The sequence below is a fragment of the Lolium rigidum genome, chromosome 6 (assembly GCF_022539505.1).
Source record: "Lolium rigidum isolate FL_2022 chromosome 6, APGP_CSIRO_Lrig_0.1, whole genome shotgun sequence".
NCBI lineage: Eukaryota > Viridiplantae > Streptophyta > Magnoliopsida > Poales > Poaceae > Lolium > Lolium rigidum.
This window is the reverse complement of record NC_061513.1, coordinates 109,990,561-110,008,363: the sequence shown is the minus strand read 5'-3', so window position 1 is coordinate 110,008,363 and position 17,803 is coordinate 109,990,561. Positions and strand designations below refer to the sequence as shown.

The 17,803-nt window shown below is 42.6% G+C and overlaps 1 pseudogene; it reads left to right on the top strand.

Moving 5' to 3' along the window:
• The window catches only part of LOC124663102, a 23,057-nt pseudogene extending 7,129 nt beyond the window's left edge, over window positions 1-15,928 (top strand).
• Window positions 15,929-17,803: the final 1,875 nt, after the last annotated feature.

Sequence of the window (17,803 nt, the reverse complement as noted above, 5' to 3'; positions counted from 1 at the left end):
CATGCCACGAGTTGGTTCGCAACACCTCGGGAGAGAACGTTTTTCTCCTACTGGTCGATAAACCTTGGTTTCTTACTGAGGGAAAACTTCCTGCTGTGCTCATCATACCTTCCTCTTGGGGTTCCACTCAACGTTGCGCATAAATTCTCCTTCATCAACTATGCGCCCAGCAAGACTTTTTCTGGCGCTATTGCCGGGGAGAAAAGCATCTCTTCTGCGAGGGGAGTATCTCACTCTCAACTCTTTTACTTTGTTATTGTTTTGCTTGCATATTTTATTTTTATCTTGTTTGCATTTTATATCAAAAATCCAAAAAAATTAGTATACCTTTTATTTCTGTTGCTTGCATTATTTTTTTAAATGGCTACTCCTGAGAATACTAAGTTGTGTGATTTTACTAGCACTAACAACAATGATTTTATTTGCACACCCATTGCTCCACCTGCTCCTGAAGTAGCTTTTTATGAGATTAAGCCTGCCTTGTTGAACCTTGTTATGAAAGATCAATTTTCTGGTGTTAGTACTGATGATGCTGCTTCTCACCTCAACAATTTTGTTGAGCTATGTGAGATGCAAAAATATAAGGATGTAGATGGTGATATTATTAAGTTGAAATTGTTTCCTTTCTCATTAAGAGGTAGAGCTAAGGAGTGGTTGCTATCTTTGCCTAGAAATAGTATTGATTCTTGAGTAAAATGCAAAGATGCTTTTATTGGAAAATATTATCCTCCTGCTAAAATTATATCTTTGAGAAGTGATATTATGAAGTTTAGACAATTTGATACTGAGCATGTTGCTCAAGCTTAGGAAAGAATGAAATATTTGGTTAAAAATTGTCCCACTCATGGACTGACTACTTGGATGATTATTCAAACCTTCTATGCAGGACTAATTTTTTCTTCAAGGAACTTATTGGATTCAGCTGCTGGAGGCACTTTTATGTCTATGACCCTTGGGGCGGCAACAAAACTTCTGGACACTATGATGGTAAATTTTTTGGAGTGGCATACCGAGAGAGCTCCACAAGGTAAAAAGGTAAATTCTGTTGAGGAAACTTCTACTTTGAGTGATAAGATTGATGCTATTATGTCTATGCTTGCAAATAATAATGCTCCTATGGATCCAAACAATGTTCCTTTGGCCACTTTGGTTGCTCAAGAAGAAAATGTAGATGTGAATTTTATTAAGAGCAACAATTTTAATAATAATGCCTATAGGAATAATTTTGGTAGCAATAATTATAGGAAGTATGGAAATGGTTTTAGATCAAAAATGCCTAGTGAAGAGAGAGTTACAGAGGTAGAAAATTCGACTAAGGGCTTTATGCAAATGCAATTTGAACAAAACAAGTTATTTACTCAATCCATGGGAGAGCAATCTTCTATGCTTAAAAATATTAGCCAGCAGCTTGAAAATTTAAATAGGAAGATTTCTGGTTTACAAGTCAAACTTTCAAGTGCTGAAACTCGCATTTCAACTTTGTCTGAGGCTCAAACTTCTTTAATAAATAGGATGGCAGCCAAACCTATGACTTTAGAAGAGAAAACTTTTGCTCAAGCAAATGCTATTCAAGTTAGAATTAATGGCAATATGAGGTTGTTAGCTGAATTGCATGCTAGGTGGGAAAGAGAAGTTGAGATGGCTAGAGAAAATAATTTAGCCAAGGTTTACACAATCACCACCAATAGTATTACTGAACCTTTGAATGCTAGCAAACCTCCTACTACTACTAGAAAAATCGAAAATATAGGAAAAGTCCCCACTCCACATAGAAAAGTGTATAAACCCATTAAAACTGTTCCCGACAAGCGTGCTGAAATTTTTAGAGGTGTGGGAGATAATTTTCATTTCATTTTTGATAGCAATGATTTTGATTTTGAAAGTTGTACCATTACTGAAGTTATAAAGTTCTTGCAAAAGCTCGCTGAAACTCCCAATGCTAGTGAACAAAATGTTGCTCTTACAAAGCATATTGCTAGTGCTATTATGAAAATGAGGGAAGAGAAGTTGAAACATGAGGCTTCAATTCCTAAAAAGTTAGAAGATGGTTTGGAACCTATTATTAAGATGAGAGTAGAAGAATTTTACTGTAATGCTTTATGTGATCTTGGTGCAAGTATTTCTGTTATGCCTAAAATAGTTTATGATATGCTTGACTTGCCACCGTTAGAAATTTTTTATTTGGATGTTCTTCTTGTTGATGTTGCTGCAAAGAAACCTTTGGGGAGAGTTGATAATGTTCTTATACAAGTGAATAATAATTATGTCCCCGTTGATTTTGTTGTTTTGATATTGAATGCAATGCTTCATGCCCTATTATTTTGGGAAGACTGTTTCTTAGAACTGCAGGTGCTATCATTGATATGAGAGATGGAATAATCCGTTATCAATTTCCACTCAAAAGAGGTATGGAACACTTCCCTATAAAAATAAAGAAATCACCTTATGACTCTATTTATAAGACAACTTATGGTGTTGCTGAGCCACCTCTTGACAATACTTGATTTGCACCCTTTCTGCATCTAGCTCAAAGGCGTTAAAGAAAAGCGCTTATGGGAGACAACCCATGTTTTATTTCTGTTATTTTTGCTTTGTTGAGTCTTGGAAGTTATTGCTATTGTAATAACCCCTCCTTATCGTTTTTATTTCGTTTTTGTGCCAAGGGTAGCTTCTAATAGAAAGAAAGTAGTGTTTGGGGTATTTGCAATTCTGAAACAGATTCTGTGCTGGTTACAAAAAAAATTCTTGCAAATCTCCAGAATGTTATTTTGAGTTGCAAATTTTGTGCTTATGGCCCAGTATGTTAGCTAACTTTCGTTAGTTTAGCATTTTTCGATTTGAGCAACAGAACTATTTCTTTAATTTCGATCTCTTCCTCTGGTCTGCTTTGATAGATTTCTGCCATGTTTTGCATTTGCGTCTTATGCTTCGTCTTTTTGAGTTCTTTTGTGAAAAAGAGCTTTGGGAAGAAGTAGCTACAGTAGCATGTATTAAAATGAGTGTTTGATATGTGACATTACTGAAGCCTTGCTGGTTTGATATATTTTTATTTGTACTAATGTTGCTAATCAATTGTGCTGAGTTTTGTGTGAAGGAAGTTTTCAAGTGTAGGGAGAGAAGAATGATGCAATAAGATGAAACATGGACAAGATCTCAAGCTTGGGGATGTCCCCTGGACCCCCCAAGAAATATCCAAGAAGTACAAGCGTCAAAGCTTGGGATGCCCAAGGCATCCCCTCTTCATCAACAAAAAGCACCAGGTCATTTTTCAACACGCTATATTTTTATTCCTTCATGTGATATGTGTTATCCTTGGAGAATCTTTACTTTTTGCTGTGTGTTTACTTTCAATAAAGTTGGATCCCATCATTCATGTTTACTTTGGAGTGAGACACGCTCCACCGCTTTGCATATTTACTTTGGAGTGAGACACGCTCCGCTATTTTGCATATTTATTTTGGAGTGAGACACGCTCCACTGTTATGCATTTTGCGTTGAAGAGAGACACGCTCCACTTTTATATTTATTTGTGTATCAATAGCTCTCTGGACATTTACTTGTCTTTCATATATGAGAGTTATTTGATTACATTTGGTTGGCGTTGGAAGCATGAAATAAGTTTTTTGTGTATGTGATGCAAATGGAAGCATTTTTAGTCTGTGGCATAGTTATTTTTTGCATATCTTGCTATATGTTATTCTCATGATGAGCTTGTTAATTATGTTTTCATTATGATTAGTCTCAAATACTGAGAGTGTTTAGTGTGCCATTGAAGGTTTCATGCATTGTTTTTAGCATACAATAGAAAAGCATAATAGTGTGGTATATATTCTTCTACGAATGTTTTTTATTTGGGTCGACTTGGCACATGTTTTACAACATGTTATGAATACATTCCAGTCAATTCTTGCCTCTATGATCATTTAGTTTGCAACTTGTGTATCACTTTATGCTTTGATTAATATATTTTGTCGATGTGCATGATTATGGCCATTATGCTCTCTTCGTTGGTCCCACCCGGTCTTTTTCTAGCCTCCATTTGTATGAGTATTTTATTCATGCATCCAACCACCAAAAACCAAATATGCCAAAGTGTCCACCATATCTACCTATATATGGTATTTCATTGCCATTCCATAGTAGTTTGCTCATGTGCTACCTTTAAATTTCAAAGTATTATATTTTTGTTGCTCATGGTAAAGTAGTCAAAAATGACTATTGTGCCTAGCGTGTGTTCCTTGTGTAACCGTAGCTCTTTTAAGTTGCTTGTTGTGTGATAACCATTGAAATATCGAGGACACCTCAGCGTGCTTTGCCGCTGAATATCATGTGGGTTGCTATGCATGTTCATCTTGTCTGAAATGAAGGAGATTATCCATGCAAAATAGTTTGAGTATACATTTTTGTTAGAGAAGAACATTGGGCCGCTAACCGAAGCCATGTATCATGGTGGAAGTTTCAGTTGGATAAATCCTCAATCTCTTATGAGAAAGCTTCTAGCAATAAAAATAAATAAGAGGAGTCCATTTATCTGTTGCTCGTGTCGTCCCGGTATGGATGTCCCAAGTTGAAGATGCTTTAAAAATGAGAAATAAAAAGCAATGCATCTCCTAGGACCTTTGTACAGGAGGCACGGGGGTACCCCTTTGTGATACCCGGTTAAAACAACTTGTATGTGATGAGAGCTAATGGTGATCCGAGGTGAGTAGGACGAGGTGTGAGCACTAGTGGAAATTATGCATGAGGCTTGCGACTTAGGAGTAGCACTTTTGCACAACCCATATGCTTTGTACTTACCGTTGACATCATCCACCTCTCAAAAGTGCATTTTATACTCTTGTTGTTTCAATAAAAAGCTCTAGCACATGAGTGATCTTACTTGCCTCTCAAAGAGAGACCTTCTTTTACTTTTATGCTGAATCTCCACCTGCTTCCAGTTTATGCACCACTTATGAGAGCATAGTTGTCATTCTTAGTTTTATGCGCATGGTCCCAAGATTTTATTGATTGATTCATAATTATGGTATTGCTTGTTTAAACTTTTTGTTTCTAGTCATTCTTATAATCTTTTAAAGGTGTCCAAGCATTTATGTTTTGCTTCCACTTATGGGACAAGCTGAGTACCACTTTATTATGTATCTATGCTATGCTCTTGACAATCACTTTGCTTTCCATGCACGTTATACATTTTCTTTTGTTTGATTACTATTCATGTTTTAGCATGGTTATTAAGTTTCATTGTTTGATTATATCTATCATGCTTATGTTAGGATTCTATGATTCCAACTATGTTTGCTTTTACACTTAGATTGATCAAAGTAGTGTGACAACATGTCACCTCAAAAATTATTTGTTTGTTATCACTTACCTACTCGAGGACGAGCAGGAGTTAAGCTTGGGGATGTTGATACGTCCCAAACGTATCTATAATTTTTGATGCTCCATGCTTGTTTTGTTACAATTCTTATATGTTTTATGTGCACTTTTCCACACTTTTTAGCATTTTCTGGGACTAACCTATTAACGCAGTGCCGCAGTGCCAGTTCTTGTTTTCTGCTGGTTTTGTGTTTCAGAAAAGTTGTACATGAAAGTTTCTCGGAATTGGACGAAACAAAAGCCTAGAGTCTTATTTTTCGTGAGACTTCATCCCGGTGAACCTCTTCTTTGCTACGTCCAGATATCTGCTTATATTCCCCGAGTAACCGTGAGGAACTTTCACTCCTAGGAGGCACATGAAAAACTGCTCGAGCTCCTCTGGACTCGTTGTGAAGCAGGCAGCGGGAAGCACCACCACGTTCTTCTTAGCCCTTTTGCGGAGACGTTGAGTCCCTTCCGTCTGATCATCATCATCATCATCATCATCATCATCATCGTCATCGTCATCAGTATCGGGGGCTTGAAGATCTTTCCTGATGCCAAGATGTTTCAGATCGTATCTTGCTTCCGTCCCATTCTTGGACTTTACCGAGTTGCAAAGAGTGCCAAGCAGACTCTCGGTAACGTTCTTCGTAATGTGCATGACATCGAGGCTGTGGGGCGTGTGGAGGACCTTCCAGTACTCCAAGTCGTGGAAAACATACCTCGCTTTCCATACACCGACCAGCGGCTCTGGCTTCGGTCGCTTCTTTCCCGGCGCTGGGCACTCCTTCCTATTTTTCAGAAGATCGTTGATTTCTGCGCCGCTCCTCGGGCGCGGGGATCCATCGGGCTCATCTTTACCATTGAACAAATCATCGTGTTTTCTCCACGGGTGATCCAAGCGAAGCCACCTTCGAGCACTTGGGTACATGGTTTTCGAGGACCCGGGATCCCATGTTAGCTGTAGATACGGGGTCTCGTCCATGCACTTCACACATCCGCAGAATCCGTGGCCGACATGAGCAGATACATATGCGTAACCAGGATAGTCCGTGACCGTCGTGATCAACGCGGCTCTCATATCGAAATAAGTTCTAGTGTAGGCGTCCCACGTACGTGGTGGCGTCTTCCACAACATGTCTAACTCCTCTTTTAGCAACTCGAGATACAAATGCATGTCGATACCTGGTTGTTTCGGCCCGTGAATGAGAATACTCAGGTGTATGTAACTTTGCTTGGTGCACAACCACGAGGGTAGGTTGTAAGGCCATACAAACACATGCTAGGTGCTATGCGTGCTACTCTGGTTGCCGAACGGATTGAGTACATCGGTGCTCATACCCAGCCAGATGTTCCTTGCGTCGCCCCCGAACCTAGGGAAGGCGATGTTGAATGCTTCCCACTGGCCGGCGTCTGAAGGGTGTGTCAGGATATAGCCCATCTCCAGATCTTCTTCAGGCTTCTCTCTTTTCGCGTGCCATTGCATGAGCTTTGCTTCCTTAGGGTCCACGAAATACCGCTGTAGACGGGGAGTGATAGGAAAGTACCATACCACTTTTTGAGGTACCTTCTTGTTCCCAGCCTTGTACCGTTCGTGGCCGCACACCGGACATGTGGTTTTGTCCTTGTACTCTCCCCGATAAATCACGCAATCATTGATGCAGGCGTGGTATTTTTCGTGCGGTAGGTCAAGAGGGCACACGACTTTCTTGGCCTCCTCGATACTACTTGGCAATGTGTTCCCCTCTGGGAGATGATCGTGCCAGAATTTCAAGTTCTTGCTGAAGCTGTAGTCGGTCCATTTGTTCTGCGTCTTCATCTGCAGATAATTAAGAGTTACATGCAAGCGCGTATCCTGCGGACGACACCCAGGAAAGATCGGAGTCATCCCGTCTTTCTTCATTTGCGCCAGCTTGGCTCTCTCTCTGGCTGTAGCTCTGTCGTTGCTCGTCTCCTGGAGGAGCAGATCTTGAACATGAGAGTCCCGCAAGGCCAAAATTAGCGGCGCCGCGCCGGAATCTTCTTCTTCATGATAATCTTCTCTGCCGGCATCTTCTTCTTCATTATGATATTCTCTGTCGACTTCTTCTCCATGAGGATCTTCTCCGCCGACATGTGGTGCTTCGTCATCTCGCTCGTCATGGTCTACATGCGCACCATTTGTTGGGGCCGACTGTGCCTGGTTGTCCCGCATGAAACCGCGCCTCAGCAGGTGCTCCGCCAATTGTCCGGAATCAGGGTTGATCTAGCGCACGAGTTTGCATGATCGACACAGATATCTTATCTGGCGTCTATTGTTCCGAATCATGTCCTCCTTCACGTCTTTCTTGTATCTAGAGATTCTAGCTAAACTCATCGTGAGGACCATGGTTGCCTGCCAATGGTATACATAGAGCAGTAAATTAGAACCGCAACACATGCACACACATGCTTGGACCTCTCCTAAAGGTATACATAGAGCGTAAAAATTCGGCATGACCTCTCCTAAAGGTAGGACGTATGGGTAGTGCAAAAATTTGAAAAAACGGAAATGAATCAACGTTTCGGTAAACATCCATGCACCACACCGGTACACACAAGCGCTTCACCTGCAACAAGCATCCATACACACCGACGGCCACACAAGATCGACATGCATATGCATGTCCCCTCCAACTACTCACCTTGTAGATTCAATACCGAGACGAGACCGCGATCGATGAGTTGGAGAGGAGGAGAGAGTATGGAGAGCCTTCTCCTCACCACCAATTATGTATGACCAAAGTAAGTGCAATAAGTACCAAAGCAAGCGAAAAGTATGGCCAAAATGGGATGAGAGAGAAGGGGGAGACGAGCTAGATGGAGGAGGAAGAAGAATGACTTGGGTAGTGTGGTAAGTGGGGGTTTGGCACTTTTCTAGATCTGATTCACTAATTCTGTGGCGCACCAGGACCAGTGCGCCACAAAATGTCTTATTTCTATGGCGCACCAGACAAGGTGCACCACAGAATGTATTAATTCTATGGCGCACCGGGGCTGGTGCGCCACATAATGCCTTAATTCTGTGGCGCACATGGTCCTGTGCGCCACAGAAATAGTGAAACCAATGATTAGGGCTGGCCGAGTGTGGGGCCCACCAAATTTCTGTGGCGCATGCGTGCCAGTGCACCACAAAAATAATCTATTTCTGTGCGCACCGTGTCTGGTGGCGCACGCAAAACCGGTGCGCCACAGAATAGCATCCCACCTATAGCTAGTTTCCTACTAGTGGTTTTAGTACCATATGAGCTTCCCAACATGATTATGGTCATCTATGTAATTTCGTTGTGGTGGATCTCTATTCTATGAGTTGATATGTGAGATTGGAATTTGCGTATGTGTGAGATGTATGAGTAGATGCATATTATGTACCCCTTCCTTTTGTACTTGTTTTCATCAAACTTCTATGAGAGGATATTAGATGGATTAACATGGTGGTGGTGATTTAATAGCGACACAAAATTCATGATCTACTAAAGTTTTTAACTTTCTTTTGTTACCTCACTAGGGATTAAGTGAATGCATGTGCTATAGTTTTATCTAGTGACAATCTAGATGATCTTGTTTGTTCAAGGTAGCATATTTGATATCTAAACATCATGTCATAGTACTTAAGGCTATAATATGTTTATTTTTAATTCTAGAATGTATTGAGTTTTTCCTTTCTGGAGGACTATAAAAGAGATGTGTTGCATCATCTCTATGTTAGCACGTGAGGCCGTGATACCCACAAGTATAGGGGATCGTTTAAATCTTCGATGAGAAGTATTACCCAAATTTATAGTTCGACTCAAGGGGAACTCTAAAATATCAATAAGACTGTAGCAATTGAGACGTCACTCTCCACCACACCTGTATATCAATGAACTCATCAACAAGTTCGGTTGTCTATGGATTAGGGATAGATATCCAAAAAATATGAGCTTTGGCAACAATGGAGGAGAGAGAGACAAGAGAGGCTGCCTCTCTTGGGGAAGAAGAAGGCTTCGTGTAGTGGCCTTCCAAATCTGACCGGTGATGCTATTTCGTGGGAGGGAAGTTCGAAAGTTAGTATAGTTTGCCTAGAAATTCTGTGCTAACATCTGGTCCGCGTGGCTCCCTTTTCTATTGACTCACATAAGTTAAAACGCAGGTTAGGATTTTTAACAAAAAGGATTCCCCTAATTTCTTGCAAGTTATTCACACTATGGTTCATTGGATCCAGCTTTGGCGTTTCTTGCTCCCAAAGGACCAGCGGGAGTGCATGGTTTCTGGATGCAACCGCCTTGGAATGGCTGCTTAGGATATTTTCTACTAGGCTACTTGGCGGCCTATTAAGAGATTACAAGATGCCTAGATTGCTTAGTAGTCTTCTTATGTTAAGGTGGTTGATTTTTGTATCGACCCTCGCTGATCCATGATTTGTAAACTTTGAATATTCAGTTTCTTAATAAAAGGCTGTGTGCATCAACCGATGCAGAGGCCAGGGTGAACCCCATTTTGAAAAAAACATAAGTTAAAACGCTGAGGCACCATCTTCTGATCTCTTTTCACTTTGAGGGGTTTCCAACCATCTTGTGCCATTCATATGAATTAAGCACATGGTTAGTCCACTAAACATGTTTTCATTGAACACCAAAACTATTTAGGGAAAGAAATTCCCTTTTCAGTTGCTCCCCTCAGATTCCAACTGCTTAATACCTGTACATCTAAACAAAAAAATGTCGTGCCGATTGATTTGGTATTGCAGTCCAATTAATTTCCTTGGTATGAGTTTTACATTAAAATATATCCTTAGGGAAAAGATATCCTTTCAACATTTAGTTCCATGGAAAACGTTCCGCGGCGATTAGCCATGTAGATTGGCGGATACAACTTGCCGGTCAGTTATATCAACTACACAACATGTCACTTCTGTTTTCCAAAAACTCCATAGGTGATTATTTCATACCTCTATTAGTTGAAATTGGTTCAAAGTTCAACACATGAGTAGGAATGTGACAATCGGAAGAATATGGATTTGTGCAGTTCTATAGTCATGATGCAACTTGATAGTTTTGATGGTCATATAATTAAGTATAGACCAACCATTTAGGATAAACTGGGCATCATTTAGCATGAATGATAGACACTTATCTGCATGCAAGCAAAAACTGGCGATCCTGCACCTAGGTCAGCTACTTGCACATTGATGTCGAGCAACGGGCCAGTTAGTTGCAAGGAGAAGAGTTCGCCCGTACGATCACTGGCAGGATAATTAAATAGTGAAGTGAGAGAACAGGGAATGGCTCTATTCCGAAACGTCATGGGACAAGAAATTTTTCAGGTAAGGAGAGATTAACCTAGTTTAGCAAAATCCTGCCGGCGAGCCGAAGCTAAGCTGAGTAGAGGAGGCAGGAGGGGTACGTGAGCCGGCACGAGAGGACGGCCCAGTAAAACCAATTGTCTGGCCGGTCCAAATAATTGGGGCGTACGCATTGAGTGCATGCGAGCAAGAGTTGATGGATCTAGCGCCTAGCTCGCTGCAGCCTGCGCATTGCAGCCTAGCTACTTGTTGCGCGCAGTGGCGTAGTTAATGGGAGAGGAAATGCACTGTGCCTCTGTAATGGAGCGGTCGGTCCGCCGGTATACCGCGCTAGGTTTGGTACTGTACCAGCGTGGAAAGCCTTTCCTTCCCGTATCGTTTCCTTCCTACACACCTAAAGCTGGTCAATTAATTGGATAGCTAAAATTTTATGAGTTGGAGGCATGTACCATATGATTGATATCACGGTCTTATTTTAGACATTGCATTGCATATTTATCGTTTAAAGAAGACAAGAGAAGGAGAGTGGACAAATGGAGTAGCTCTTTATTTTCAAAAAATTGGAAATCATATTTTTAAGTTTCAAAAACTTCTGAATTTTTTTTCTAGATGTAGCCAATGATGGAATCTACAAACACGAAAAATCTCAATGTGAAATTCTTAGTAGTTTAGGCTACACAAAAATGAAAAATGTGTGGATCTAAGAATAGTGAATAGTGCACATTTCAAAACTAACAAACCTGTCAGATTTTGTCATTTTTATGTAGTCTACAATACAAAGAATTTCATATTGAGATGTTCCACGTTTGTAGATTTCATCATTGTCTACATCCATGATTTTTTACTAGATTTTTTTAGAAACTTTAAACTATAATTCTGAATTTTTGAAAATAAAGGGCTACCTGTAGCTCGGTTTCCGTTTGCAGTTTTCGACAAGAGAACATGTTATACAATGGACTCTCTCTTAGTGTCATGTCTAACCTTTGATATTTGCATGTACTAAAATTATGGTATGATTAAAATATACTCGAAATATATAACTAATATAAGACATCTCGATGGAGACAAGGTCTTATGTTTCTCGCTAAGAAATCATCTATTGGCTAAGAGAAGACAACCTTATTATTTTCCTATTCTCCTCCAACTCAACAATTATTCCATGTGGATAGAGACATAAGTTTAGATTGATTTATTTTGATCTTCTCATACCCCTTCCTAATATTTTTTTACATTTTTCCTAATTAATAAAAAATCCAGTGGGAATCTCTCCCAATGTTTACCCCAATTTTTTTATCCTATGTAACAATGCTAAGTAAGATAAAATCATTGTACATGTCATTCGGTTTAACCGTAAGCTACTAATTAAGCTTGTGATGGGCTAGTTCTTTTCGGATATTTTTACAAATTATAGGTGAAAATAAGCTTAAATTGGAAATAACTGCAAAATTTCTTCCACTTATTTTCTAAGCCAGCCCCATTATATATATCTTGGTGAAAATAAGCTAGGAGGGAGGAATTTCCCGTCTTACGGTTAGTCATATATTTTTCTCAGGAGATCCCCTCAAAGTTACATTTATTACAAACAAGTTTACACTTGAGTGTATTGCTTTGCCTTAATGGCCCTTCTCTCGTTCTTTTTCTCCCTATAATTCAAACTTGCATGGTAGGGTTCCTTGGCCTTATCAAGCGCGACCGAGCCAACGCCTCACACGACTCCGATGTTGCTGTCACCAGTGCCACTCCATCGCCGCCACCTTATCTTATCTAGTCGCCGACACCCAAGTCGTCGAACTGCAACACTTTGTCTCTATCTCTCCCTATGCCAATGCACATCCATAATCTGTCTCTGGCAATGCATTCTCGATGCCGCCCATGTCCCGCCTCTGGTCTGCTCCTCCAACGGTCCATGCTCTTCCTGACCACCTCCGCTTCACCTAAACGCGGCTCCAATACGTGCTCCTCCACAACCGGAATCTTCTTTGGCCACCTTCGCTTTGTACTCCCCCCGGTCCGTCTAATCTCCGGACCAAACCCAACTTGTCATGTCTCTGCTCTACTAGATTCACCCCAACTCGTCCACTCCTCCGGCCAAGTCAAAGCTCCACTAGTGGAGAAATGTTGGATTTTTTATTTGCGAGCATTTATTTTAATTCTGATTCTAGACACTTGGCAATGAGTACTATTTATATTTCAACATGTATATGTTTGTAAAAATATTTTATCCGTGAGAATATATATTGGTGAGAGAGGATATATTCGTATGATATTGTGCATGAATGTTAGGTTGTGAGATGCGTTGTGGATATGTGATATGCATGCTAAACGTCTTCATTTGTATTATGTCAAGCAATTATTTATATGCTCGGTGGTGGGCAGTTTTGACATCATATGCATATCATATGTAAAACGGAAAAGCCAGCAAAGCAACTCGTGATCCTAGCTATGGCCCATATACATTATTTTGACGAGTGCGTGGAAGAAGTACGGGCAAGGCAACAGCATATATACAGACTACGTACGTACGTAGTGAGCGAAGAGGAAACGTCCCAACTTGTGCCAACAAAAAGGTCCGGGTTGCATGCATGACACAGTCACAGTTGCGCCCAACTTTGCAATAGAATGGACACGACAGGATAGTACACAATCAGCCAGCAGCGTGTGCAGTCTTACTCGCCGAAGAGTGAGGGGGAGAATTGAATGATGCTTCTAGTCACAAGCAATTAAAATCGTTAAAACTGAAGCAGCGAGAGGGACCCAAGTTTCTGCCTGCCCTGACTTCGCCTGCCCTGCGCCGTCTGTCCGCGCCACCGCCGCTCTCCGACTCCCTGCATCATCCTACCAATCTATACTTTCATAGACTCGTGTGTACCGGCGGCCACAATAAAATTTAGAAGTAGGTACATGCTCTCGCAAACTCAACACACCACATGACATGTTCTTCTCAAGGTGTACGTAGGTAAGAAATAACAGTACCCTCCGTCCCAAAATAAGTGATTTGGATTTTTTTTTTTTAATGGAGACAACTAGTTTGGCTGGGTACAAGGTGTTTTCGATGGTCTTGGTCTAGGGACTCTTGTATCTGGATGGGACGATGTGCCTTCATATTTAGGTGTGTAGAGTGTGGTTTTTGCCGGTTTTCCTTAATTAACCGTGCTTGTATGGTCTTCAGGTCAGGTTTTCCTTATTAACTAGATCATCTTCCCTTTTCTTATAATGCAATGCAGGAGCTCCCAGCCCTATGACGAGGTTCTGTCAAAATGGAGACAACGTTCAGCATATTTTTAGATTCGTATGTATCTACGCACTAAACTAAGCCCAGACAAATCCGATGCACTTATTTTTAGATGGAGAAAGTAACATAATTATCATCCATCTTTTAGAGGGAGGCCTCTCACCTCCTCTCCTCTAGATCTTCTTTCATCCCTCTCTCCCATCGCAGCGCACCTTAAGCTTAGCTAGCACACAAAGAGCTAGATTGCCAAGATAAGATCTATACTGCACTCACTGCCCCCTTTTGCTTGTCACTTTCACAAAAGAGAGGCCGCCGACTAGCTAGCTAGCTACACCAGCTCTATAGCTGTGACCTTGTGTGGTTCTGCCGTGGCCATTTAAATCTTTTCCCTCAGCATACATGGCGAACCGAGCTCTACAAGATATCGCAATCGCATGCATGAATACTACATAGTCCCTTACCTTGTGTGGTTTTCTTATCTTGTGTGATAAATTCCTGCCGGCCGGCTGGACTGGCTACTTCCTTCTTCCCAGCCGGTTGGTTGGTGTGGTGTGGTGTTGAGAGTGTAAGAGAGTGTAAGAGAGTGAGAGGTAGCTCAAGCTGGAGGAGGACAAGAACCAGTTGTCCAAGGGCTTAGACCCTTGGAGCAACCCTACCGCCGCCACCACCACCAGCACCTTGCACTACCTGCTCCTGGAGAAGGAGAGAGCGCAGGCCCAGGAGCAGCTCCAGATCTACCACCAGCAAGCAGCGTTCGGCGGCTACCTCCAGCAACACCACCGGAGGCAGCAGCAGCTGCAGCAGGCAGCCAGGGATGGCGGCAGCAGCGGCGAATCCACGCCCGTGGACGCCCTGGTCACGGCATTCGGGAGCGGCCGCATCGTGCGGTCCGCCGCGGGGCGCAAGGACCGCCACAGCAAGGTGTGCACGGCGCGTGGCCTCCGCGACCGCCGCGTCCGCCTCGCCGCGCACACCGCCATCCGCTTCTACGACGTGCAGGACCGCCTCGGCTACGACCGCCCCAGCAAGGCCGTCGACTGGCTCATCCGCAACGCCAAGGCCGCCATCGAGGAGCTCCCCGACCGGTCCGAGGAGGCGCCGCCCGCCGCGGAGCCCGAGCCGACGTCCGAGCAGGTGACCTCCACGTCGTCCTACGGGTTCGGCAACCCCGCGGGCGGCGGTACTGCCATGACCAACTCCTTCCTCCAACATTCTCTCGGCTCAGACCAAGTCTCCGACAACGTCAAGTCCTTGTTTCCCTCCTCGTCCACGGCCACGGCCACCGCCGGCGGCCACGAGGAGTACCGGGGATCCCCGCCGGATCTGCTGTCACGCACGACCAGCAGCCAGCCGCAGGAGCTGTGCCTCACCCTCCAGTCCAACCAGCATAACATCTTTACCCATCTATCTCCCAACCATCAGGGTGTGATCTCTAGTGCAGGCGTTCCAGCAGGCTGGCCAGACCACGGCCAGAGAATGCCGTCGTCATGGCATGCCAACGCAGAAGAGGGCCGCGGCGGCGGCAACGGCGACGGCTACATCTTTGCAGGCATACCGCCGCGGCATGGGCTGGACCAGAGCCAGCTCTTCTCGTCCCATGGGGAACCCCTTCAGTCCAGCGGTGGCGGCTGGCCCGCGTCGGCTCGCGCCTGGCTAGACCCTCTCGCCGCGATGCACCATCCGTCGCAAATGTCTGGGCAGATCGGATTCAGCCATCTGGTGGGTGGCGGCGGAGGCGGGTTTATGGGTTTCCTCGCGCCGGCAGCACAACGACTCCAGCTCCAGGGCGAGGAGGAGGAAGGAAGTGAAGTGATGCGAAGAGACTGATGAACCGGCCGGCCGGTTGATTTCCGGCATCAGGTGTGAGATATCTCTTTCTGTTAACACATCTCATTTCATCCGGTGATCAGCTGTATGTCATTTCATGTAGGGGTTTATGTGATCAGAATCAGATGATTTCCCATTAGCCGTTACTACTATATTCATGCATGTACAACTAAGGCTTAATCAAGAGTACGTTCCCTTGGAACTAGACAGCTTTACTGTTGCACTAGTTGATGTTGCTATTTTCTCCCCTTTAATTTATTTTATTCTCGGCATGGACAAGACATGGTGATGATGAGATGAAATGATCTGATGATCTTGATGGTTTGCCCCTCTTTGGATATTTTAATGTTTCCTATCTGACTATACTAAGGAAGATCCAGAGACCTTTTTAGCAAATTTGAAGGTTGTCGTCCCTAGATCCTGATTCCATAGAGCTACGGCCCAAAATTTCTGCAGCCTCCAGTTAGTTAATTAATTAATATATCCATGCAATGCATATCGAGGCAAGAAGAAAGCAAGAGGCAGGAAAGGAGAGTTGAATAATAAAAAATGTGTGGCTGGATTAAGAAAGAATTTGATCCACAACTGTAGCTGTTAGGAGGGCAAGTGTTATGCTGTTTGTTGCTTCTGCTATGTCCATGCTGATAATGATAGGGAGGGGGCAGGCAGGAGGAACGGGGGGAGATCTGCTCTCTATGCCTCTATTATTGGAACTGAGTGGCATCTTTACCTCTTCGCTTTCTCTTCTTTTCCTTTCACTGTTTGGGAGGTATCTTTTTTGCTCAGCGGGCTGTGAATCTTCTGAAATTGCATTGCTGTATGTCGTACCGTACATTTGGCATGTGCATGAAAGAGGCTGAGACAGTAACAACAAAACATTCTGCTAGATTGGCGGTGCCAGCTCAGGGCTCAGCTCCTTTGATTTATATGATAGGAAAATCATAGCAATAAGAAAAGCATAAAATTGAGATGTCATGGCTAGTTGAATTCTATAGGAATATCGAATACAGTGTTATGTTTGATTGTGCCAAAGGAAATATTTCATGAGGTATGATCTAATGTTTTATTTCTATATGATTTGCACTACAAGATTTCTAGTATATGATTAATTCCTAAAGGATATCTTCCTATGAATCAAACAACTAGTGTAGGAAAAATTTCTATAGAATCTAAATCCTACATAATTCATATACGAATCCTATGAATCAAAGAACCCCTTAGTGTTTCTTTCTGCAGCTAACTTGTTTTTCCTAAAATACAAGGCCACTCTTGTTCAACTTTTGTATACAAGGATCCATGTTCTCCTGAAATACATATATGTCATTGACACAATATCATATCATACTAAAATAGGAGTGCTCACAGAAGTCCAAATCCTCTCTACTTGGGGTTAACAAAATGCAGATGATATGGTAATTAATTAGATAGTCTATTTTCATGAAGTTGACACTCACAGGGTTATTTTTAAGCCTAGTACATATGGATGTGCTTGACGACTTTGCTAAATACAATCTATGTAAAGTTTGCATGCATCTCTCCGATACAGAGGCCGGGTGTGGGGGACCTTGATTTATATCCGGCCAGGAAAAGATGGGGCTCCTCTTTGTTCTACTACCTTCGTTTCGAAAAAAAAATGGATGTGCTTTTATTACATTATCTATGATTGTATAATCTCACCTACAAAATTCCGTGCACTTGCCTCCCCTCTCACAGTATTCTCCTTACATAATGTTTGTGTAGTATTCTTCGTACCCAAAAACTTTAAATGGTATCCTGAAACCTGTTTTTTTTAAAATGGGAACTTCAATTTGACATCTCAAAAAACGGAAAAAAAGTATACAATATTTCCAAAATATGTTTTGAAGTATATATGATATGCATGAATAGAACAAATGTGGTTGTCGTTGCCTAATCGACGGTACCTCGGAGGAGGGATCCTCACGAGAGGGAGAAGAAGTAGGGGCCATAGGGCGGAGTGCACACGGGACGGTGGTACGCGATTTACCCAGCTTCGAAACACCTGCACGATGACAGGGCCTACTGCTGCTTGTCTGGAATTATCCGGGCGCTTTCGCGATGTTACA